Genomic DNA, 24362 nt, shown 5'->3' with positions numbered 1-24362 from the left:
TTTTTTGAGACAGAGCCTTGCTCTGTCGCTCAGGCTGGAGTGAAGTGGTGCAATCTTGGCTCACTGCAACCTCCGTCTCCCAGGTTCAAGCAATTCTCCTGCCTCAGCCTCCTGTGTAACTCGGACTGCAGGTGCATGCCACCATGCCCAGTTAATTTTTGTATTTTTAGTAATTACGGGGTTTCGCTGTGTTGGCCAGGATGGTCTCAATCTCCTGACCTCATGATCTTTCCACCTTGGCCTCCCAAAGTGCTGGGATTACAAGTGTGAGCCACTGTGCCTGGCTAGTCTGAAGGAAATTTATACAATATTTTAAATTTCATATGTGAAACAAGTTTGTATACATTGAACCATCAGAAAACAAAGATATCACCATTTCTGCCATCTATGTGGACAATCTGCTTGCTAGACATCAGTATTGTTCCTCACATGAATTAATATGCTACCAATAAGCAGTCATTTTCTTAGGATTATTCACATGTAAGTACTTAACAGTAAGAGGGCATTCAGTTAATAAAATTAAAAAATAACGCGTGGAGGGTAACTAAGCAGCATAGTTGCATCGCCGGAATACCCATACCAGCTATTAAACAGCAGCAGGTGAAGGGGGATAAGAGGCACTTTTTCCTCTTAGGGACTTTGAATAAACTGTTGTGCGCCTGCATTTTGACTGTACTCTGTCATGTGAGGTCAAAGGTGGAATTTTTTACTTGTGTTAAAAAATTTTGGATTTTGGAGCATTTCTGATTTTTAGATTTTTCGATTAGGGACGCTCAGCCTATATTTTTATGTTGTCGTTGTTAAAAGGTTATTTTGCCTAATACCCAGTTCTGGCTCCATGATCTTTTCCCTTAGCACTTTGACAGCACCTCCCGTCTTCTTTTTCCATTGTTGGTATTGAGAGTGATTAGAAGTTAGAAGGCAGTTGTTCCTCTGCAGGTAATCGCTAGCGTCTGAACACTTTCTTCCATTTTTTAAAGTCTTTTTTTTCCCTTATTCTTCAATTTCACTAAGAATTATTTATGTAGAGTTCCTCTTGTCCTTTTTCTGAGGGTTGGTTTCTTTCTTTCTTTTTTTTTTGTGACAGAGTCTCGCTCTATCACCCAGGCTGTAGTGTGTGGTGCTATCCTACCTCACTGCAGCCTCGGACACCTGGACTCAAGTGATACTCCCACCTCAGCCTTCCGAGTAGCTGGGACTATAGGTGCAAGCCACCATGCCTGGCTAATTTTTGTATTTTTTATGGAGAGGGTCTTACTATGTTGACCAGGCTGGTCTCCTAGGCTCAGGTGATTCTGCTGCCTTGACCTCCCAAAGTGCTGGGATTACAGGTGTGAGTTATTGCACCTGGCCTGGTATATTTCTTCAACTAAAAAAAAAATTCTCAGCCATTTTTGCTTTGATATGTCTCACCTGCTTTTTCAGTCATCTCTTTCTGGTACTCTGTTTAGATCTTATATTTACTATATTTTCTATAATGTGTTGTTTTGGCTATATTGACCATATATTCTGTAGGTAATACCAGTGGTTGCATGCTTTTCTGGTCTGATCTTTTGATGTTTCTTTCTGAAAGTTTATTTCTTGTTGTGTTTGCTGGTTTTGATTTTCTGGTAACCAATCTTTGTCTGCCATGCTCTAGTTTAACGATGGCCAAATGCCCTCAGTACATTTGTAGTCAGTGTTCAACAAACATTTACTGAGCTCTTCTGTACCAGATACTGTCTGGGCACTTGGTATTTACCAAAGAACAGAATAGACAATATTCTGTACCTTGGTAGAACTTGGCTTCTTATGAAACAAGCTTCTAGGGTAGGGATGGAGGTAGCTGTGAGAATTTTCTTGTTTTTATCAGCATAGCTTTTCATTTAAAGAGGCGCTTTAATACCGTGTCCAGGATTTTTACATATTCTGGGCGTAAAGTGCTCCTCATGTTGGCTAGTCCAGCAGATGTTTTGTTTTCTTTTATTTTTAGGTAGCTGGTATTATCTGCTATTTTCGATTATTCTTTTGGTGTCTTGATACATCCAAATAACTAAGCACCAGATACGTGTTTTGAATAAGCATCAGCTAGGATTCAGAATATTTTAAAAATTATAATAGGGGATTTTCATTTTGTTAAGAGTTAGCAAATAGGATTTTTTCCCCCTCCTTCAATATGGAGTGTTCTCGTGTCAATTTCAGGAATTTCTTAGAGATTTTCAACTCTTTTACATTAGTTAGCTCATTTTTTATATCCAGAAATGGGAAAGATTTCAAGGATAATTACCATTTTGAAATGGGATCATTTGGTTGCTAGAAAATGTTAACATTGACTCCAGCCAAGTACTGAACACTAAAGACAATCTGGAAGAAGGGATATGGATCAAAATAGATCACGAGCCAAATCTGTCTTGAGGAAAGAAGAGAGTAGAGTTCAGCATTTATAATACGCGGCCTATCTCAAGAGAGGGGAGGGACTATTTTATACATTAAAAAAAATTAAAAGCCTGCCTTACTTTGGCCAATAAATTAAAAAGAGGCAGTCAGAAACAAGAGCCATGGAGGGACACATAGGCTGGGGCTAGTGTTGGAGTTCATTTTGTGACACACTGGTAGCAGATCCTGTCAGTTCTGGTCCTGTCTCTGCCTCTGCCATGGCCTTCATTGAGGAAGGCTAGGGGCTTTGGTGGCAGCAGGAGTATACTGCTGATCCCAGAAGCACAGGGTTAATAATTAACTGCCTTGATAGTATCTTAGTAATTTTCAGTGGAGCCAAGGAGTTTGAAATGCATAGGCAATGTAACTTCATCAAACTTCAAAGAGCAAAGCTTGATCATCTTTCAGGGTTATGAGGAAAGAAAGAAAGAATTGTAGAGGACATGGGTTAGAGAGAGAGAGCTGGTTTAGCAGAATTGTTGTGAGGATTAAAGATAAACGTCACTGGGCATGTTTGTATCTATCTCCAGAAGAAAGTAGAGTCCATTCTCTTTGTTTACTATATTGTCAGGCCTAACATTTTTCAGCTCTTGTTATCTATTACCAGTGAAGTGCCTCATGGTTGGTGTAAACCTTCAGCAGCCTGTCGTGCTTATTCACCTTCCTTGCAGCAGGTAGGTGTGCCTTTTTGTTTGCTGAGTGCCTATTAAATTGTCACTTGTGCGTAATTCTTTACATGTGTTCCTTTTAACTCTTTATTCCTTCCAGATGAGTGTGAGATAGTCATCTTTAAGATGAAGCAGACCAGAAGGAGGGAGACAGTCTAGCCATAATGGTTAGGAAGGGGGTTGTCAAGGTGGTCAGAACTGGGTTAGAACCTTGGTTTGATCACTGACTAGCTGTCTGACCTTGAGCAAATTATCTCCCCTTTCTAAGCTTCAGGAGTAAAATGAGAATGATTAAAATTCTCCTGGCCGGGAGTGGTGGTTCATGCCTGTATTCCCAGTACTTTGGGAGGCCTAGGTAAGCGGATCACCTGAGATCAGGAGTTCAATAGCAGCCTGGCCAACATGGTGAAACCCTGTCTCTGCTAAAAAAAAATATAAAAATTAGCCAGACACTGTGGTGGGCACTTGTAATCCCAGCTACTCAGGAGGCTGAGGCAGGAGAATTGCTTGATTCCAGGTGGCAGAGGTTGCAGTGAGCCAAGATTGTGCCAGTGTACTCTAGCCTGGGCAACAGAGCGAGACTCCACCTAAAAAAAAAAAAAAAAAAAAAAAGGAAAAAAATCTCCTCCCTTTTCCATAGAAAATGACTCTGGGTAATTTGAAATTGTGGAATGTTTTGTTTTTGCAAGTTTTATAGTGTAGAAGTCATAAACTTAGAATAAGTGGTTAAAAGTTAATAGTAGCTTATTTTATGGACTCTGACTTTGGTTTTGAAGTCTTGACTATAGAGGTGTAGGATATTGTAAACATTTTTAGTCAATTGACTTTTTTCTTTTGGTTTGGGATAGCAAGTCTTAGCTTTTTAAAAAAATTTAATGTGATTATTTTGAAAAAAAATTATAGAGAAGGCTAAAATCCATTCTGATCATCTTTTCCAAATCCTTTCCGTCTTCTGTTGTTACTAGTTTTGTGTTTACTTGATTTTTTTCTGTGTATTTGTTGGGTATGTGTGTGTTATATAAATATAAGAGCACCATACTGTTGTATGGTTCTTTTTTCATTCATCGCTTTTCACTGAGTCCCATGTAGTACAAATAGGCCTACCTCTTTCTTTTTACTAGCTGCATACTGAGAGTATACTTTATAGCCATTTTCCATATTAAGGGTTTTTAGATTTTGTTATTATCACAAACAATTCAGCTGGCTTTTAGTTTGGTGTAATAAAATTCTTTGTTCTTAGAAGCCTTTAGAATTACATTGTTTTGTGTGGAAATAAAACAGTGAGTTATAAGCTGGGTTCTTTTGCTCTTTTGTCTTTGCATGTAAAGTACAAATGTTTAAGCAAAGGGAAGAAAACTTTTCTTAGAAATCTATTTTGTTTATCTCCTTTCAAAATGAGATATGACATTGCTTTTAAATTCTAAAAATGACCAATTTAGCAAATCTTTTTTAAAAATTGTGGGAAAATATGTAACATAAAATTTGCATTTTTCATCATTTAAAAAAAGTTCCCAGCAAAATTGAACAAAAAATATATATAGCAGAGTTCCCATGTACCCCTGTCGCCACACTTTTGCAGTAACATCCCTCAGGAGAATGGTACATTTCGAGTTGATGAACCTACACTAACGCGTTATCATCCAAAGTCCATACTTTACATTAGGGTTTACTCTTGATACTAAACATTCTATAAGTTTTTTTTTTTTTTTTTTTTTTTTGAGACAGTGTTTCACTCTGTTGCTTGGACTGGAGTGCAGTGGCATAATCTTGGCTTGCCGTAACCTTTGCCTCTTGGGTTCAAGCGGTTCTCCTGCCTCAGCTTCCTGAGTAGCTGGGATTACAGGTGCCTGGCTTCACGTCCAGCTAATTTTTGTATGTTTAGTAGACATTCACCTTCTTGGCCAGGCTGATCTTGAATTCCTGACCTTGTGATTCACGCGCCTCATTCTTCCGAAGTGTCGGGATTACAGATGTGAGCCACTGCACCTGGCCTGTAATGCCTCTCTTTAGCCTTGATAACTTTCCTTTTTATGAAGGCTGCTCTGTCTGCAATCAATACAGCTACTCCTCTTTATTTTTTATTAGAGTTAGCATGATGTATCTTTTCCTATCCCTTCCCTTTTTTTTTTTTTTTTAATAAAGAAACAGGATCTTGCTCTACAGCCTGGGCTGCAGTGCAGTGGCACAGTCATAGTTCACTGCAGCCTCCAAGTGTGTGCCACCACACCCAGCTGATTAAAAAAATTTTTTTTTGTAGAGGTGGTATCTCGCCCCGGCTGGTCTTGAGCTCCTGGGCTCAAGCATTCCTCTTATCTCGGCCTCCCAAAGAGTTGGGATTATAGGTGTGAGCCTAGCCCCACCCCCACTCCTTTACTTTTAATCTATATGTGTCTTTATATTTAAAGTGGTTTTGGTTTTTATATTTTTATTGGGAACCACAGGGGAACGGCCTCTTCCCTGTTAATGGAGGTGCCCACAGTTTCTTCGGCCACTAGAAGCTTGCGTCCTAGAGGACCTGGGGGCTCCTGGTGGTGGCTGGACACATCAGGCATGTTCTTTCTCATCATGTAGAAGGGGCACTGGGTAGTTGTAGGGCATGTCCTGATTAATCATGGTGGCCTACTTGGTGTAGGGGCTGAGTAGGGGCAGAATTACAGAAGCTGGTGGTGGTTAAGGACACATTGGCTCAGGCATTATTGAGGAAGGCAGCAGGTCTCATTGCCATCTTCATCTTGGAGGTGGCAACACTAGGTTTCTTGTAGACAACATATAGTTGGATGTTATTTTTTTGATACACTCTGAAAATTGCTGTTTTAATTGGTATTTTTAGACCTTTAATGCGATTATTGATATTTATTACTGTTTTCCAGGTTTTGCCCCTTTTTTGGTTCCTATTTTTGTCACATACACTTTTTGTGCCTTTTTTGGTTTTAATTGATCATTTTATGTGATTTCCATTTTTATCTTTCTTAGCATATTTATTAAACTACTCTTTTTTTTTTGGCTTTTAAGGGGTTACACTGGAGTTTGCAGCATACATTTGTAGTTAATCTATGTCTGCTTTCAAATAACACTACACAGGTAGTGCATGTACAAGCGTACCTTGTTTTATTGTGGCTCACTTTGTTGCACTTTGCGAATACTGTGTGTGTGTGTGTGTGTGTGTGTGTGTGTTATAAACTGAAGGTTTGTGGCAGTCATTTTTCCAGTTGCATGTGCTTGCTTCGTTAGCACTTTTTATTGGTGAAATACTTATAATTAAGGTCTGTGCTTTTTAAAAAGACAATGGCGTTGCACACTTAATAGACTATAGTGTAAACAGTGTTTGCATATGGGAAACCAGAATATTCGTGTGACTCACTTTATTGTGACATTTGCTTTATTGTGATAGTCTGGAACTGAACCTGTAATATCTCTGAGGTATGCCTTTACCAATAATAATATTTCTGATTCCCCTTTCCTGTCTCATTGTTATCATTCATTTTACTTAATAAGCATGTGTAAGGAAGCATACTTAAGGAAGCATACTTAATCGAGTACATTGTTACTGTTACTATTTTGAACAAACTACTGTTAATTAGGAATAAAAAAAATTTTTTTTGAACCTTCACTTATTCCCTCTCCAGTACTCTTGTCTGTGTGGTCTGTGTTTCCTACCTGTATCATTTTCCTTCTCTCTGAAGTAATTTTGGCAACATAGGTTTACTGGAAACAAATTCCCTCAATTTTTGTTTGTCTAAAGAAGTCTTTATTCCTCTTTCACTTTGAAGGGTAATTTTGCGGCGTGCAGAATTCTAGGTTGGTGTTATTTCCACCCCCCCATCCTATAAATATTTCATTCTACTCTTTCCTGCTTGCATGGTTTCTAAGGAGAAGTTAGATGTAATTTTTGCCTTTGCCACCCTGTAGGTAAGTTCCCCCCCCACCCCAAGTTCTTTTAAGAGTTTTTTGATTTTCTGATATTTGACTATGATATTCCTTGGTGGTTTTTTTGGTTTCTTTTCTTTTCTTTTTTTTTTTTTTGGTGGGTGGTGAGGGGGGAAGGCATTGGTTGGCTTTTCATTGGCATAGTTTCCTAAGCTTCCCAGATCTGTGGTTTGGTACCTGACAACAATTTGGGAAAATTTCAGTAATCATTACTATTGCTTCTTTCCCTTTTTTTCCCTGATACTCCCATCACATATGTTAAACCTTTTGTAGTTGTCCCATAGTTCTTTGAGAGTTTTTTGTTTTTTTTCTTTTGTCTGTTTTTCTTTCCTTTTCAGTTTCAGAAATTTCTATTGTCATATCGTAATGCTCAGTTTCTTTCTTCAGCCGTGTTGAGTCTGCTAATGGATCCACCAGAAGGATCCTTCATTTCTGTTACAGTGTCTTTTTCTTTAGCATTTCTTATCAATTATTTCTTAGAATTTCCATCTCTCTGCTTATGTTGTCTTTCTGTTCTTGCTTGTTGTCTGCCTTTTTCACTAAAGCCCTTAGCATATTAATCATGTTTTTAAAAAAATTGCTAGTGGCCGGGCATGGCCTGTAATCCTAGCACTTTGGGAGACTGAGGCAGGCAGGTTGCTTGACTCAGGAGTTTGAGACCAGCCTGGGCACATTGCGAAACCCCGTCTCTACAGAAAGTACAACATTTAGCTGGGCATGGTTGCGCACACCTGTAGTCCCAGCTGCTTTTGGGTCTGTGGCAGGAGGGTCACTTGAGCCAGGGAAGTTGAGGCTGCAGTGAGCCTTGTTAGTACCACTGCATTCCAGCCAGCCTGGGTGACACAGCGAGATCCTGTCTCAAAAAAAAAAAATTGCTGCTTTGATAATTCTGCCATTCCTGCCATATTTGACTCTGGTTCTGGTGCTTGTTCAGTGTCTTTATTAAAAAAATTTTTTTCAATGTCTTGGTGTTTAAACCAGAAGGTTGTTAAGTATCTTTAGGGGTGTGTGTGTGTGTATAGGTTGTTAAGGGTATTTAGGGGTGTGTGTGTGTGTGTGAAGGTTAAGTGTCTTTAGGGTGTGTGTGTGTTTATATAGGTTGTTAAGGGTATTGTGTGTGTGTGTGTGTGTGTGTGTGTGTCAGTGTTAGAGTCTTGCTCTGTTGCCCAGGCTGGAGTGCAATGGTGTAATCATCACATAGGCACAAGGATCCTCACCTGACTAGTTAGGACTCCAATCAGACACTTCTGTGGACAGCTAATTTTTTAAAATTATTTTTTGTAGAGACAGGTGTTGCTGTGTTGCCCAGGCTGGTCTTGAACTCATGGGCTCAAGCACCCCTCCTACCTCATTCTAAATTGTTGGGATTATAGGTGAGCCATTGCTCCCAGCCCATTTGAACTATTTGGGAGTGTACAGTTCAGTGGCATTAAGTACATCCATATTGTAGATCAACCATCACTACCATTCATCTCCAGAATGGTTTTCATCTTCCCATGCTGAAACACAGTACCCATTAAATCAGGGGTGTCCAGTCTTTTGGCTTCTCTGGGCCACATTGGAAGAAGAGTTGCCTTGGGTCAAGCATAAAATGCAGTAACACTAACGATAACTGATGAGCTTAAAAAAAATTGCAAAAGAAAAACCTCAATGTTTTAAGAAAGTTTATGAGTTTGTGTTGGGCTGCATTCAAAGCTTTCCTGGGCCGCAGCTTGGACAAGCTTGCATTAAACACTGACTCCCCATTATCCACTCCCGTTCAGTCCCTGGCAACTGCCATTTTACTGTCTCCATGAATTTGACTCCTCTAAGTACCTCATGTAAATTGCATCATAAGGTATTGTCTTTTTGTCACTGGCTTTCAGCACAGTATCTTCAAGGTTTACCCATTTTGTAGCATGTGTCCGAATTTCCTTTCTTTTTTTATTTTTAGATTTTTTAGAGACAGGGTCTTGCTCTGTTGCTGGACTGCAGTGGCATGACCATAGCTCACTGCAGTCTCATACTCCTGGGCTCAAGGGAGCTTCCCACCTCAGTCTCCCTAGTAGCTGGAACTATAGGTGTGCACCACCATGCCTGGCTAAGTTTTTTTATTTTTCGAGGTCTCGCTATGTTGCCCCAGGCTGGTCTTGAACTCCTGGCTTCAGGTGATCCTCCACCTTGGCCTCCCAAAGTGCAGGGATTTCAGGCGTAAGCCACTGCACCTGACTAGAATTTCCCTTCTTTTTAAGGCTGACTTATATTTCATTATATGTACATACTATATTGCTTATCCATTTACCCATCAATGGATACTACATTGCCTCTGCCCTTTGGCTATTTAGAATGTTGTTGCCATGAGCATGGGTATATAAATATCTGTTCGTTTCTGCTCTCAGTTGTTTAGGGTATATACCCAGAAGTGGAATTGCTGGATCATACGGCAGTTCTGATTTTACCTTTTTGAGGAGCTGCCATACTGTTTTTCCATGACCGCACCATTTTACATTCCCTCAAGGGCACATGAGGGTTCCACTTTGCCCACATTAGCTAGCACATCTTTTTGAGTGCTTGTATGTGAGCTGTACAGTGGTTTTCAAAGCATCCTTGGTTGCTTAAATCTTTCTGGCAGCAAAATCCAGGGAAGTTCTCTTTGTAGAATTTGCAAGGTCTGCGTTACTTTATTTTCCTGGCTTTCTTCCTACCATTCTTGGACTCTCTCTCCATTTTCTTCTGGGCCATTTTCACATTTTGTTCTCCAGCCTTTCTTCCTTTCCACACTACGCCTTGGATGGTCTCTGCTTACATGGCTGAACTTGTCAGGTATGTGCAGTGATGCTCATACCTACTTCTAACCCTGATTTTCTGTTGATTTCCAGTGCTTCCCAGGCATCTTCACTTGTGCTCATTCTGCCCTCAAAGCAGTTAGGACCCCGGTAATACTGGGTTTAAATGCTAGTGAGCTTGAGTCCTGATACTGCCGAATACTAGTTATTTGCTGTCTGAGCCTCAGTGTCCTGGCTTACATAGGGGAAGGATAACAGTTATTTTAAAGATTAAATGATAGTTCATGTAATGTTTCTATTACAGTATACATTGCTCTTAGTTAACATGCCTAGCTGTTATCACTATTACTCTTTGTATAAATATTCCCTCTGTCTTATACATTTTTAAAAATTGTCATGAGATTACGTATTCAAAAGGTACTGCCATTTTTAATTTTTAATTTTTTAGAGACAGAGTCTGGCTCTGTCGCCCGGTCTGGTATGCAATGGTATAATCATAGCTCATTGCAGCCTGCAATCCTGGGTTCAAGATATCTCCTGCTACAGCCTCCCAGTAGCTAGGACAATGGGTCTGAGCCGTCATGCCTGGGTTAAAGTGTTTTTTTTTTTTTTTTGTAGACATAAAGTCTTACTGTGTTGCACAGGGTGGTCTGAAACTCCAGACTTCCCCAAGTACTGGATTATAGGCATGAGCTAATACACCTGGCCAAGGTACTGTTATTTTTATTAATCTTGTATATCATTATAATATTCTTTTTAAAAAGCTGGTACCTGTATGCAGGTGTATCAGCAGTAGATGAATGGACCTCTTTGCCTATATTCCCCTCTCAGTATAAATTAATTTTAATTATTTGTGATTTGTTTACTGGTTCACTGGATATGAGGAATATCTTATGGATTTTCATTAAGAAAATTAATGAAAAATTAATAAGCTAAATATTAATCAAATGTTGGCTTGTATTTTGTTTTCTTCTTGACTGTTGGATCACTGAGTTTCTATTTCCTTGGTTCTCACTAGGTTTTGTGTTAGCGTAAGAATTATCCTCTGGTGTTTTGAGTTTACCCCCCTCCCTATTTTGGAAGGACTTCCTCTTTTGTGTTAATCCCTCTACTTTATATCATTGCTCTTCTGTTGTCTGGATCTTGTTGTCCCCCCCCCCCTTTACAAATCACTCTTTTCTTAGCACCTTCCTTTGCAAATATAGATTGCATTACTCTTTTATAACAGCTTTATTGAGATATAACTCATCCCCTTAAAGCATACAATTTAATGTTTTTTAGTAGAGTTGTGCAACTGTCATCGCAATCACTTAGAATATTTTCATTATTCCACAAGAAACCCTCTACCCGTTAGTAGTCACTTTTCATTTTTCTCTCATCCCACCAGACCTCGGCAACCACTACTGTACTTCCCGCTCCTTTAGATTTGCCTATTCTGGGCGTTTCATATAAATGGAATTATGCAAATTTGGTGGTTTTTTTTAGACTAGCTTTTTTCTCCTTAGCCATGTTTTCAAGACTTATCTGTGTAACATATATCAGTACTTCATTTCTTTCTTTTGCAAAATAGTACTTATTATATGAGGAATATTACCTTCTATTTATTCATCAGTTGATATTTGGATGTTTCTAAGTTTTGGCTTTTATGAATAATGCTGCTGTGAACATTTATGTACAGATTTTTCTGTGAAAGTGTTTTCATTTCTCTTGGATACATACCTACGAATAGAATTGTTGGGTCATATGGAGCTCTGTGTTTATCCTTTTGAGAAACTGCCAGACTATTCTCCAAAGTGTCTACAACATTTTACATTACTTACCCCAGCAGCGTGTTAGGATTTTGATTTTGCCGCATCCATGCCAACACTTTTGTTTTTTGAGACGGAGTCTCTGTCACCCAGGCTGGAGTGCAGTGGCTCAGTCACAGCTCACTGCATGATAGCCTTGACCTCCTGGGCTGAAGTGATCCTCCCACTTCAGCCCCTCAAGTAGCTGGGACCACAGGTGTATGCCACCACGTCTAGCTAGTTTTTTTGTGTGTTTTTGTTGCTGATGTTGAGACAAGGTTTCACTATGTTGTCCAGGCTGGCCTTGAACTCCTGGGCTCAGGCGATCCTCTTGCCTTGGCTTCCCAAAATGCTGGGATTACAGGTGTGAGTTACCATGCTCAGCCATTCCTATCCCTTCCCATACCCCCTTTCTTTTTAAAATGGGGTCTCTCTGTATTGTCCAGGCTGGACTGGGACTCCTCGGTTCAAGCAGTCCTCTGCCTTAGCCTCTCTAGTACCTGGGACTGTTGACATGAGCCATTTTGCTTGCTTCATTTGCCCTTTTTTTGGAGGCAGAGTCTTACTCTGTCGCCCAGGCTGGAGTGCACTAGTACAATCTCAGCCCACTGCAACCTCTGCCACATGGGTTTAAGCAATTCTTGTGCCTCAGCCTCCTGAGTAGCTGGGATTACAGGTGTGCACCACCACATCTAGCTAATTTTTGTATTTTTAGTAGAGTTGGGGTTTTGCCATGTTGGTCAGGCTGGTCTCAGAACTCCTGGCCTCAAGCATTCCACCCACCTCGGTTTCCTAAAATGCTGGGATTACAGCAGTCTACTGTGCCTGGCCTTACTTGCCAATTTTAAACTTGGGTTGTTTGTCTTTATTACTGAGTTGTAGGAGTTTCTTTTCTATTCTGTATTCCTGTCTTTTGAGACGGGGATTCACTGTGTCACATGGCTGGAGTGCAGTGGTGTGATCACTGCTTTCTGCAGCCTCGACTTCCTGGGCTCAGGTGGTCTTCCCACCTCAGCTTCCTGAATAGCTAGGACTACAGGTGTACACTATTGTGCCTAATTTTTTTGTAGAAACAGGTTTTAGAGGGGGATGGGTACTGGAAATTAAAGAATAAAAAATAAAGGTTGAGCAGGCTGTTTGAAGAGAAACTTTGCCATATTTCACAACTGTGTTGCCCATGCTTTCTCAAACTCCTGGGCTCAAATGGTTTGCCCGCCTCGGCCTTCCAAAATGCTGGGACTACGGGCGTGAGCCACTGTACCCAAGCTTGTGTATAACTCTTTATCGGATATGTGATTTGTCAATATTCCATTCTTTGAGTTTCCTTATCACTTCTTGATGGTGTTGTTATTGAAGGGAGAAGACTTTTAATTTGAAGTGCAATTTATCTTTTTTTTTTTTTTTGTCCCCTGTTTTTGGTGTCGTATCTAAGAAAGTTTTGCCTAACCATGGCCACAAAGATTTACTCCTGTGTTTTTTTCTAAGAGTTTTGATTGCCTCATTTTTCATGACTGTATTTCATTGGATGGATAAAATAACCTTGGTACAGATGAGATCATTGTTGTTTATTGTTGGATATTTAGGAGCCATGTATTTGTGGATGACTTGGATTGTTTGTTCTGTGGTGTTCCCCACAGTGTCATCTTCCTCTATATTTAGACATTTCTCTTTTTCTATTATAAGCTCTTTGAACATTATTATATGCGACTTTGTGCTCAGTATAAACACCTTAGAATCAACTCACAGAAGTAGAATAACTGGATCAAAGAGTGTATAGATTTTAATACCTTTTGTTGTCTGTGGCCAGAAAAATTACCCCAGTTACTATTTTACCAGCAGCTCCAGTCAGTTTTATGTTAATACATTTTAAAACTTTTTATTAGGGGAAAATTCGAACATGCAGAAATTGAACAGTGTAATGAAACTATCAGTTATCCTGCTCCAATAACCATACACCCAAGGCCAGTCTTCTCCCAGTCAACTTCCCTATTTCCCACTTCTTTATTATTACTATTTTAAAACTGTATTGAATTATAATAGAAATATGGAAAAGTACATAGATTTTCACAAGCTGAAATCTATCTGGGTAAGCAGTCCCCAGATGTCTCCTTGTGTCAACTTCCAGCCATGCCCTCTCTAGGGGCAGCTGGTATTCTAATAGCTAACAGCACTGATTAGTTTTGCCCAATTTTGTTTTTTAATTAAATAGAGTCTTACAGTAGGTACTCTTGTGTCTTTCTCTTGCCATTGTTTGTGAGATTACACAATTCATTGCATGCAGTTGATTATTTGTTACTGTTCATACACATATATGAGATTGTTCTGTTGTTGATGGACATTGGATAGATGGTAGTTTGGGGCTGTTCCAAGTAGTGCTACTCTGAACATTCAGTTTGTGTCTTCTGGTCAATAATATTTCTGTTGTTCAGTATGCCTAAGGGTAAAATTGCTAGGGCATAGTGAGTGTATGTATAGTGGTGGCATCTACTAAAGTGACTGTACCAAATTAGGCTTCCATCAGCAGTGTGCGGAAGTTCCACTGACTCTGGATCCTCTCCAGTATTTCATACTTTTCATCTTTTTCATTTTAGCCCTGCTGGTAGCTGTGTAGTGATGTCTCACGGCAGTTTTTATTTATGATAGTGAGGTCAAGCGCCTTTTCATACATTTGTCATTTGGATATCCTTTTTTATGAAAGGTATATTTAAGCCTTTTATTTTTTTCTATTTTTTCTGTTTGTATTACTTTTCTGTTTTTTGCTGCGTAATAAATTATCCCCAAACTTAGTGGATTAAAACAGCAATAAACATTATCCTGCAGTTTCTGGGGGTCAGAAACTTGGGAGTGGCATGGTTTGGTTGCTTCTGGCTTGGGTGTGATTAGCCCTTTGAAAGCTTCATGGATCCGCTGGAGGATCTGTTCTAAGGTGGCTCATTTGCATGCCTGGAAAGTAGGTTCTAGCCTCAGGTCGTTCTCCCATCAGCTTTTGCCAGAGATGTCTGAATTTACTGTTCTCAGGAAATGGTGATTGACTTCCCACTGAGAAAGTGATTCAAGAGAAAGAGCCCCAAGTGGAAGCTATCATTTTTTTGACCTAGCCTTGGAAGTCACACAGCATCTAGTTTTGCCATGTTCTGTTTGTTAGAAGAGAGGCACATTGTGGACTTTTTAAAAAGTGACAGGGTCTCACGCTATCACCCAGGCTGGAGTGCAATGGTGCAATCACAGCTCACTGCAGCCTTGACTTTCCCGGCTCAAGGGATCCTCCCACCTCAGCCTCCTGAGTAGCTGGGCCCACAGGCGCACACCACCACACCTGGCTAAGTTTTGTGTTTTTTGTAGTTGGGGTTTTGCCATGTTTCCCAGGCCGGTCTCAAGCTCTTGGGTTCGAGCATGCCTCCCATCTTGGCTTCCCAAAGTGCTGGGGATTATAGGCATGAGCCACTGTGCCCAGCCAAGATTTATTTTAAAACAACACTTGGTAGGATTTTTTTTATGTTGGATAGACACCTCTTGTCAGATGTATATATCTTCACCTATTCCGTGGGTCATCATCGTGTCTTTTGAGGTAAAGAAGTTCTATTAATTTTTCCTTGAATAGTCAGTTCTGTCTTGAAGATATTCAAATAATTATTGTATCTTCCATAAATATGTCAGTATATGTCCTCAGAGAATAAGGACTCTTGTTTTAACTATAGGAACCACAAAGCCTCACTTTTTTTTTTTTTTTTTTTGAGACAGAGTTTCGCTCTTGTTACCCAGGCTGGAGTGCAATGGCGTGATCTCGGCTCACCGCAACCTCCACCTCCCGGGTTCAGGCAATTCTCCTGCCTCAGCCTCCCGAGTAGCTGGGACTACAGGCACGCGCCACCACGCCCAGCTAATTTTTGTATTTTTAGTAGAGACGGGGTTTCACCATGTTGACCAGGGTGGTCTCGATCTCTTGACCTCGTGATCCACCCGCCTCGGCCTCCCAACGTGCTGGGATTACAGGCTTGAGCCACCGCGCCCGGCCCAGCCTCACATCTTAAAAATAAAATGAACACAACAGTTGCTTGATGTTATCTAATACTTGAAATCTCTAGTTATTTTATGTAATAATTTTTCTAATTTTGGCAGTGGCAAATCAGGATCCAAATTAGAGCTACCCTTTTTTTTTTGTTTTTTAATCTGTGGATTCCTCATTTTTTGCTCTTCTCTCACCATGCCTTCCATTTGTGGGAGAACTGGGCTGTTTGTTTTGTCGTATTCCCCACAGTGTTGTGTAGCCTCTGTTTCCTGTGCACTGGTAGTTGGATCTTGAGGAAGTTTCTCTTGGGGAATAAATTTGGGGGACTCTCACTTTAAAACTTTATTTTTATTTTTGAGACGAAGTCTCACTCTTGTGGAAGCTGGAGTGCAGTCGCATGATCTCGGCTTACTGCAACCTCCACCTCCTGGGTTCAAGCAATTCTCTTGCCTTAGCCTCCCTAGTAGCTGGGATGACAGGCACGTGCCACCATGCCCAGCTAATTTTTTGTACTTCTAGTAATGACAGGGTTTCATCATGTTGGCCAGACTAGTCTTGAACTCCAGACCTGGTAATCCGCCCACCTCAGCCTCCCAAAGTGCTGGCATTATAGGTGTGTGCCACTATGCCTGGCCTAAAACTTTTGTCTGAAAACGGTGTTGCTTCTTTGGTTGTGATCTGTCTCTGGAGGTTGAATGTGGAGCTAAGCTGAAATTTTTAAGGACTTCCAACCTAAATCACATTGAAATTCATTCAGACTAGAGCTATTCTATACTTAAAGGATAATAATGTTCATTTGGTAGGCACTTCCACCCTCTCCCTCTTCTGTGTGTATGGGAGGCCAGTGGCAGTCTGGTCATCTTGTGTGTATCGTGCCCTAGCTGGCAGTTCAGAATGTTGTGGGCATCGTCAGCATGGACTTTGCTGTTGTTAACTAGACTTTCCATATTTATTGTCTACTTGTTTTCTCCTTATGCTGTCTTCTGGCTTTTCTTCTTTCGTTGCCAGTTTTGGAGTTGTGATGAACAATATATTAAGGGTTGATGCCTCAAAATTCTTTTTAGGTAACATTGAATTTGTAGTGTGCGCCAGTCTTTTTCTTTTCTTTTTAATTTTTTTCTCTTTTTTGTTTTAATTTTTTTTCTTGTTGCTTGAAAAATGATCTTGTTGCATCTGTCTTTCTTCTCTAACAGAAATTTTTATGTTGAAAAATTAGTGAAATAAACTACAATGTGATTAACCCTGCACATTGAAGAAGTAGACAGATTATTATTACTCTGTCATCCAGGCCAGATTGCAGTGGCACGATCTCGGCCAGTGCAACCTCTGCCTTCCAGGTTCAAACAATTCTCGAGCCTCACACTCCCCCCGCAGCTCCCCCCCCCCCCCCCCCCCCCCCCCCCCCCCGCCCCCCCCCCCCCCCCCCGCAGTAGCTGGGATTACAGGTGTGTATCACCACACCTGGCTGATTTTTGAAATTTTAGTAAAGATGGGGTTTCATCATGTTGGCCAGGCTGGTCTCGAGCTCCTGGTCTCCGGTGACCTGCCTCCCAAAGTGCTGGGATATTTTATACTCTTAGTACCTTTTAGATGAAACTTGTCACATTTCTAGTGCTCAAAAGCCTTACGTGGCTACCATAGTAAAGAGCATATATCAGAATTATTATCATTATTGTTCATGCTCACATGGGAGTTTCAGGGGCAGTGACCAAGAACCCAAGTAAACAATGGCTTGAAGGGGCCAGAGGAGCCTAGGGAGATGAATTAGGAAACTGTGTCCAAAGGGTATCTTACAAGATCTTTATTGATGAACGCACACTCCAGTTTACCTTATTCCAGGCAGTGGCAAAAGATGCAGAGAAGGGAAAGTACAAGGTAGAACCGACAATGTTTCAGTGAATTGGATTGGAAGGGAAACGAGGAGCCAGGGCTATTTTCCAGGCTGCCTTTCACAACTGGGGTGTGCCTTTTGCTGAGATGGGAAGGGCATGGTGAAGAAGAGGCTTGGTTGGTTGGGCAGCGTGTGATGGAGATCAGCAGCTCCATTTTGGAGATTAAATATGATGTGCTTGTGAGATATCCGAAGGGAAAATGTCTGTTAGTCATTGGGTTACCTGTGTTTGAAATGACTTGATGGTTGTTTTGGTTTTATAAATTTGCACCTTAGTTATGTTTATGGAGAGGAATATTTTAAACACCCATGGAAATGGCTTCGTTCATTTAACAAAACTTGACTCTTCCAGGGCTTTGTTTTAGTTGCTGGGGAAACAGTACAAATAAAACAAATGTGAATTTGCTTCAGACAAATGTGGTGCCCTCAGGAGAGTGTGCTAGGTCCACAACCTGACCTCTGCAGGAGCCTCTGCATTATCAGTGGGACAAAAGGAAGGAAGAAAGGAGAAGAGGAGCAGCCTTCCAACTAGGGAGACTCGAAAGTGGCCAGTGAGAAAACAAGGAACATGTGACGTCAGAGAAGCCAGGCCAGGAGAGTGTTCTAATGAGGAGGGTCTTCCTGGGGACTGCCTTGCCTGCTGCTGAGAGTGAGGTGAAAGTGAGGACAGAAGAGTTTCACTTAGATTTAGCCTGATCTGGAGGTCGTCAGTGACTTGTGGATGACTTGAAAGAGCAGTTTGAGCTGAGTGGTAGAGAAATCGAAGATTGGAATGAGGTAAAGAGGGAATGCTGACAGAGAAAGGACTCTTTCTTATTTTTAAATAACCCCTACAAATCATTGAGAACACAAGCCCAGTAGAAAACTGGACAAAGGATATAAACAGACAGTTGGGAGAAAAGTGAAGTATAAATGGCTCCTGAATATATGAACAGTGCCCAATCTCACTCATAAGAGAAAAGCAAATGCATTGTTAACCAGGTGTGTGGAAACAGGCCTTCACACATCACTGGGGGAATATAGGTAGGGCTGACCTCCAAGGAGAGCCATTTGGCCATGCACCTAATTAGAGGCACACATTCTTTGATCCAGCAGATCCACTTCTAGAAATGCTGGCATGCTTTTGTAATAGCAAAAATTGAAAACTAAGTGGTCATCAGTGGTGGCCTGGTTAAATCAGCAGTAAAACAAAAGAACCTCTATACCAGGTAAAGCATATTTCTGAAGAAAGTAGAAATTGTTTTTTTCTTATTATGCTATAAGTCAGGTTCTTTGAGACTTAGTTTTTTTCCACTAAAATTTTTAAAGATGAGAAACATGCAGGTGGGTCTGGTATAGGCCACACAACGTATATAGAAAGCTGCCTTTGAAAAGAGCTATGTAGACTAGAGCTTGTCCTGCCCTGACCCTCTACTTTTTTACACGTTTCACTCAAGTCAGTAGGCTAAATTCTGTTCTCCAAATACCTGCTAGGAGTCTTTTGAATGGACTCTTTCCTATTTCATGTATATACTGAGTTTTACACCACAGGAAAGGGTATCTTACAAGATCTTTGTGGATGAATGCATACTCCAGTTTACCTTATTGCAGCTAAAAGTAACTGCATCTCCTATCGAGAGAGCATCACATTTTACTTGGTTTGGCTCATCGACAAAGTAAGCAAGCTCTTGATGCAATTCGAGAGCCCAAAAGCGGCAGTGGGGATTCTACTATAACGTCTAGTGTAGGAAGATTTTCATGGTCAAGTTTTTGTTGGGGGAAAGGAACAGTCCAGATCTTTGTGAGCTCTGTGTTCTCATCCAGCTACATGCACCTGGCTGTACAGACCTTTTTGCAGCTTGGCTTTCTTTGGAGATAACAGCATGTTTTTACATGTAGGCTAAAGCAAAAATGAAAAACTAGGCACATGCCAGTAGACAAATCAGCCTCCTAACAGAGCACATGGACATTGTACAACTTTACATTCTCTGTCATTGGGGTCTTGTTTAAATTTAGTTGATTTCTTAAGATTTTGTTTAAACTGGTATTTATAATTTTTTTCTTTATTTGAGTATCTTGGTTTCACTTATTTGTTCTTTTCTATTTCTTCTTAGATCTATAGGAATGAAGAATTTTAGGATTTGATGTGTCTTCAGTAATCATTTAGTCTAAATCTCTCATTTACAGATAAGAAAACAAGCTCAGAGAGATGTGGTGACTTGCTCAAAGAGTGACAGAACTTCCTCGGCCATCTGGAGGGGTCATATGAAACCTTTATATCATCAGCTTGAGGTACCTCCCATAATTTTAAGGGGTATGTGGCTTTAATTACTACTGCATGAATGAAGAATATTATGTGCTGCACTATTTCATTTAGAATCATGGACACAATCGAGTTGAACTCTTACATTTTTTGGTTGAGAAAGTTGAGACCTGGATAATGGAAATTTATTCATCCAAGATTACAGGCCATAAACATTTATTCTGTGCTTAGATTTAAAAAAATTGAATTATTATTTTACTTATTTAGAGAGATAGGGTCTAGCTATGTGTGTGCTTAGTTTTAATGTGAGTCAGAGCAGTGCTGTTAGTAGAACTTTGTATGAGGTTGATACAAAAGTAATTGTGGCTTTTGCTATTAAAAATAATGACAAAGACCGTGATTAATTTTGCACCAACCTAATGTAAATAGTTAAAATTAATTTAAAATTCAGTTGCCAGAGGAGTGGGGTGGAACAACAAAAAAAAACTAGGTCTCTTGCCTTAATAGCCACGCTTCAGGTGCTCAGTAACTATGTGTGGCTAGAGAATCGGACAGCTCAGGTGTAGAGTGTTTACCTTTCTTGTTAATCTTTTTTTAGAATTGTTAGTGGTGGAGACCAAGGCACATGAGTATGACTAGAATTGTGAAGTACGCATTTGAAGGTTTAGATTGAAAACTGGGAGTAAAAAGACATAACACTTGGAGCTTGAGACAGAGCTGCAGCTGGTTCTGGCCTGAGCCTTTTCTTTATGTTTTATCCTTTTTTTTTTTTTTTTGGTTGGTGGGGGGACACTGATAAGAACCTGTACGAGATTGTTTCTTTCCCCTCCCTGCCATGATGTAGGTACCTTGTTTTGTCATTTTATTAGGTTGGTGCAAAAGTAATTGTGGTTTTTGCCATTACTTGTAATTGTAAAACCCACAATTACTTTTGCACCAACTTAATAAAAATCCCAACCTTTAGCTTGAGTTCTCCCAGGCTCAAGCAATTTTCTTACCTGAGTCTCCTGAATAGCTGGGACTGTAGGTGTGCCGCACCATGCCTGACTGATTATATTTTTAGTAGAGATGGGGTCTTGCTCTTTTGCACAGGCTGTTCCCTAACTCCTGGCTTCAAGTGATCCTCCTGCTTCAGCCTCCCAAGGTGTTGGGGATTATGGGCATGAACTACTGCACCCAGCCCTTTATACTTAAAACAAAGTTTTTTTTGTTTTTTTTGTTTTTTTTGTTTTTGAGGCACAGTCTTGCTCTGTTGCCCAGGCTAGAGTGCAGTGGCACGATCTGGGCTCACCACAGTAGACACCTCCTGGGTTCAAGTGATTCTCCTGCCTTAGCCACCTGAGTAGCTGGGATTATAGGCACATGCCACCATGCTAAGCTAATTTTTGTGTTTTTAGCAGAGACAGGATTTCATCATGTTGGCCAGGCTGGTCTTGAACTACTGACCTGGTGATCCGCCAGCCTCAGCCTCCCAAAGTACTGGGGTTACAGGCGTGAGCTGTCGTGTCTGGCCAAAAACTTTTTCCCTTTCTAACTGTAGATTGATAAATCATAGCTGTTAACATATTTATAGGGTACTAGGTGATGTTATGATTCAGGTATACTATATAGAATAATTAAATCAAGTTCATTAACATTCGTCACCACAAATACTTTTTTGTGGGGGGGAAGTTTGAGATTCTCTTTTTATTTATTCATTTATTTATTTTACTTTTTTGAAGCACTGTGGTTTGTAAAATTTGAAATTCTCTTTGTCACTTTGAAATGCACAGTGGCATGAGTATTTACTACGTTCAGCATGCTGTGCACAGTATCTCAGAAACCCCTTTTTTCTCTGAATTGAGGCTTTGTCTCCCCTGACCAGCATTCCTCTCACCTCCCAGCAATCTTACACTTACCTCAGATAGTACCCACTTGATTGCCAAGATTCCATATAAGAGGTTTTGGTCTTTTTTACCTTTGTACTATAGATTATGGAAGTTTCAGCTTTTACATCAAATTAAGCTTGATTGTGTACCTTGGCCGAGCCCACTAAATATAGCTCGGTGACTGGGATCATGTAGCCATTTGTACCTTTGCTCTGTGTCCTTGCCCACTGTTGTTATAACAGGCAGAGGTAGTTTTTTGGGCTTTACTGTAAATGTAGATGTACTCATCTATGACTTGCCTCTATTGTAAAAACAGATTGTGTTGGCTTCATGTGTACCTGCAGTGATTTGAGTGTCCATTAGGGTGCATAGCCAGACAATGATGTAATCTAATCAGGTGCCAAAGTCTTTACTTATAGTACTTTAAATACGGGATTGTGCTTTTAGAAGGTGATAGTATGGATTTACTGGGTGTTTTGTACTTTACCCAGTAGTCTTTTTGCATTTTTTCAGTGTGGGGATTTTTTTATTGGCTTAGAAACCTTGATACCCCTAGCTTGATCTGTATTAAATTGATTGGTGTTTCTGAAATTGGCTGGTCAGGTTGCCTGTATATAGGTATTCTGTTGGAAGATGCCTCTGAAGACATGGGAATTAGGTTATTTATCAAGTCATGGAAGTTGGTTGTTTCCTAATTATGGGCATTTGTGCAGTTATTTTTGATGATTTTTGTATTCAAAATTTTGTGGATAATTTTTTACTTTACAGTGTGCTAGGCATTGAAGGTAAAAATGGTGAACAAGTCCTCATAGAGATGAATTATCTTCCCATCTCATTACCTTCCATCTCTTCAAACCTGGGTGTTTTAGAAAACATGTGAGGGTGCTTGGAACAACGGGATTGTTGAGATCTACATTAGGAGGGCACAATGAGGTGGCCAGTCCTGGGACTTCCTGATACCAGTTAAAAAGTAGAATTCCTTGCCTTTATGTGTCCAAGCTTTGTGATACCACCTGTCTGTCTAATGGAGAGTGCATCTTTAGTTGTGTCTGATACGTGATGTAAGGAGAAAATGCTTTCTTGACTGTTATATAATAGCTATGGTTTCCTCTTATGAGTCTCCATCAGCAGGAATTTCGTGGTATTTGTATTAGAAATTTATATGGGGCTGGGTGAGGTGGCTCACGCCTGTAATCCTAGCATTTTGGGAGGCTCACTTGAGCCGAAGAGTTTGAGACCAGCCTGGGCAACATATCAAGACCCCAGGTCTAAGAAAAATCATAATGAGAGGCTAGGGAGCAGATTACTGCTGCTTTTTTTCTCCCCTCTGAAGTGAGTTTTTTGGCTTTTTATTTTTTAAATAAATTGAATGTTCATATAAGAGTGATTTGGGGTAAATCCTTTATTTTCCTCAACTGTAAAACAGATAGTAATAGGATAGCAAAGTACTTGTACAGTGCCAACACAAAAGGTTTGTAAGGGTAGATTTTCATTCCTGCTATTCTCAAATTTTGTGATTAAGCAAGTTCATTTAGATGCTGTTTAGTTGAGAATTTGTGGTTTTGCTGTTTTAGTCCAAAGCAGTCATCGTTCTTAAATGATATTTTTATCATTATGTTGCACTTGCATTCTCTTCACTGGCCTTAATCAGAGCCAGCAGTACTGAAAAGAGAAATCTTGCTATCCAAATGTCACATTGTGCTATACATATTAAAAAAAAAAAAAAAAAAAAAAAAACCAGAAATCTGTGACAGGGTTAGGTTATATGACTGTTGATAAAAATTCAGTCCATGGAAGGAAGGATTGGTTAAACATGAAACTACACTATTTCTTTTCCAGTCTTGATTTCTTTTTTGGAGAGGGGGCTTTGGATTCATTTCCTCCAAGAGAGTAGTCTAGTACTATCAACTGCTGAGCTACATCTGATACTACTGATGATTAAAACCAGTTTTCCTCCTCTGCCTTCCATGATGCTGTGCAGTTGGACCCAGTGTTTCAGAAGAGTCTTACTCTAACCATGCCCCTTTCTCACTCTGTCCTTTAATTATGATGTAAATAGAAATTAAATACTTGGGGACAATACCCCCTTTTCAGCTTTAGTGTTCTTTGGGGAGAACTTTTCATCATCCTCATGGATTCCACCCTCATCTGTTTAACTTTCAAAGCATCTCTTTCTGTCTTAGCTTTTTTAGTAGTCTTGTGCCACAGTATGTCTGGATACTGTCAGTTAAATTCTTTCCTTGTGAGAATAGGAAACCTTGGATCTTGATTTCTTCAACCATGCTTGTCAGTAACTTCTCTTTCACCATCAGTACCTTCTCAGTCCCTTTGGACTTAAAGCAGATTTTATTTTTTTATTTCACTTTTATTTTTTTTATTTTTTTATTTTTTTACCAAGTTCTGCTTAATTTTTTCTATAGCCACTGTTACCATGTTTAAAGCTTTGATTATTTGCATATTAGATTCATAAATTGTTAAAGCAAGAAGAAAATTGAGAGTTAATTTACTCCAACTTTCTTATTTTTATTTTTAAGACAGTACTTCACTCTCACTGTCCAGGATGGAGTGCTATGGCGCAGTCTTGGCTCATTGAAACCTCTGCCCCCTGAATAGCTGTGACTAGAGACACGGACCACTGCATCTGGCCATTTTTTTTTTTTTGGGTTGGAGTTTTGCTCTTATTGCCTAGGCTGCAGTGCAATGGTGCAATCTTGGCTCACTGAAACCTCTGCCTCCCAGGTTCAAGCCCTTCTCCTGCCTCTGCCTCCTGAGTAGCTTGAATTACAGGCA

The 24362-nt window shown here is 40.1% G+C and overlaps 1 protein-coding gene across 29 annotated transcripts in view; it reads left to right on the top strand.

Moving 5' to 3' along the window:
* PPP6R3 (protein phosphatase 6 regulatory subunit 3) overlaps positions 1 to 24362 on the top strand; it is a 149816-nt gene that overhangs the window by 17452 nt on the left and 108002 nt on the right. For 23 of the 29 annotated variants that reach the window (XR_005201608.1, XM_017536938.2, XM_017536935.2 and 20 more), the window contains exon 2: positions 19629 to 19755. The exons of 5 other annotated variants lie outside the window; for them this stretch is intronic. The gene's annotated coding sequence lies outside the window, so the exon portion shown is untranslated. Of the gene's footprint in view, positions 1 to 10393; positions 10487 to 19628; positions 19756 to 24362 lie in introns of all 29 variants that reach the window. One more of the 29 variants, XM_037741507.1, reaches the window with a different exon arrangement.

Source organism: Cebus imitator, unplaced genomic scaffold (genome assembly GCF_001604975.1).
Source record: "Cebus imitator isolate Cc_AM_T3 unplaced genomic scaffold, Cebus_imitator-1.0 Scaffold102, whole genome shotgun sequence".
Lineage (NCBI taxonomy): Eukaryota > Metazoa > Chordata > Mammalia > Primates > Cebidae > Cebus > Cebus imitator.
The sequence above is the reverse complement of the archived record's forward strand: the minus strand, read 5'-3'. Positions and strand labels throughout refer to the sequence as shown.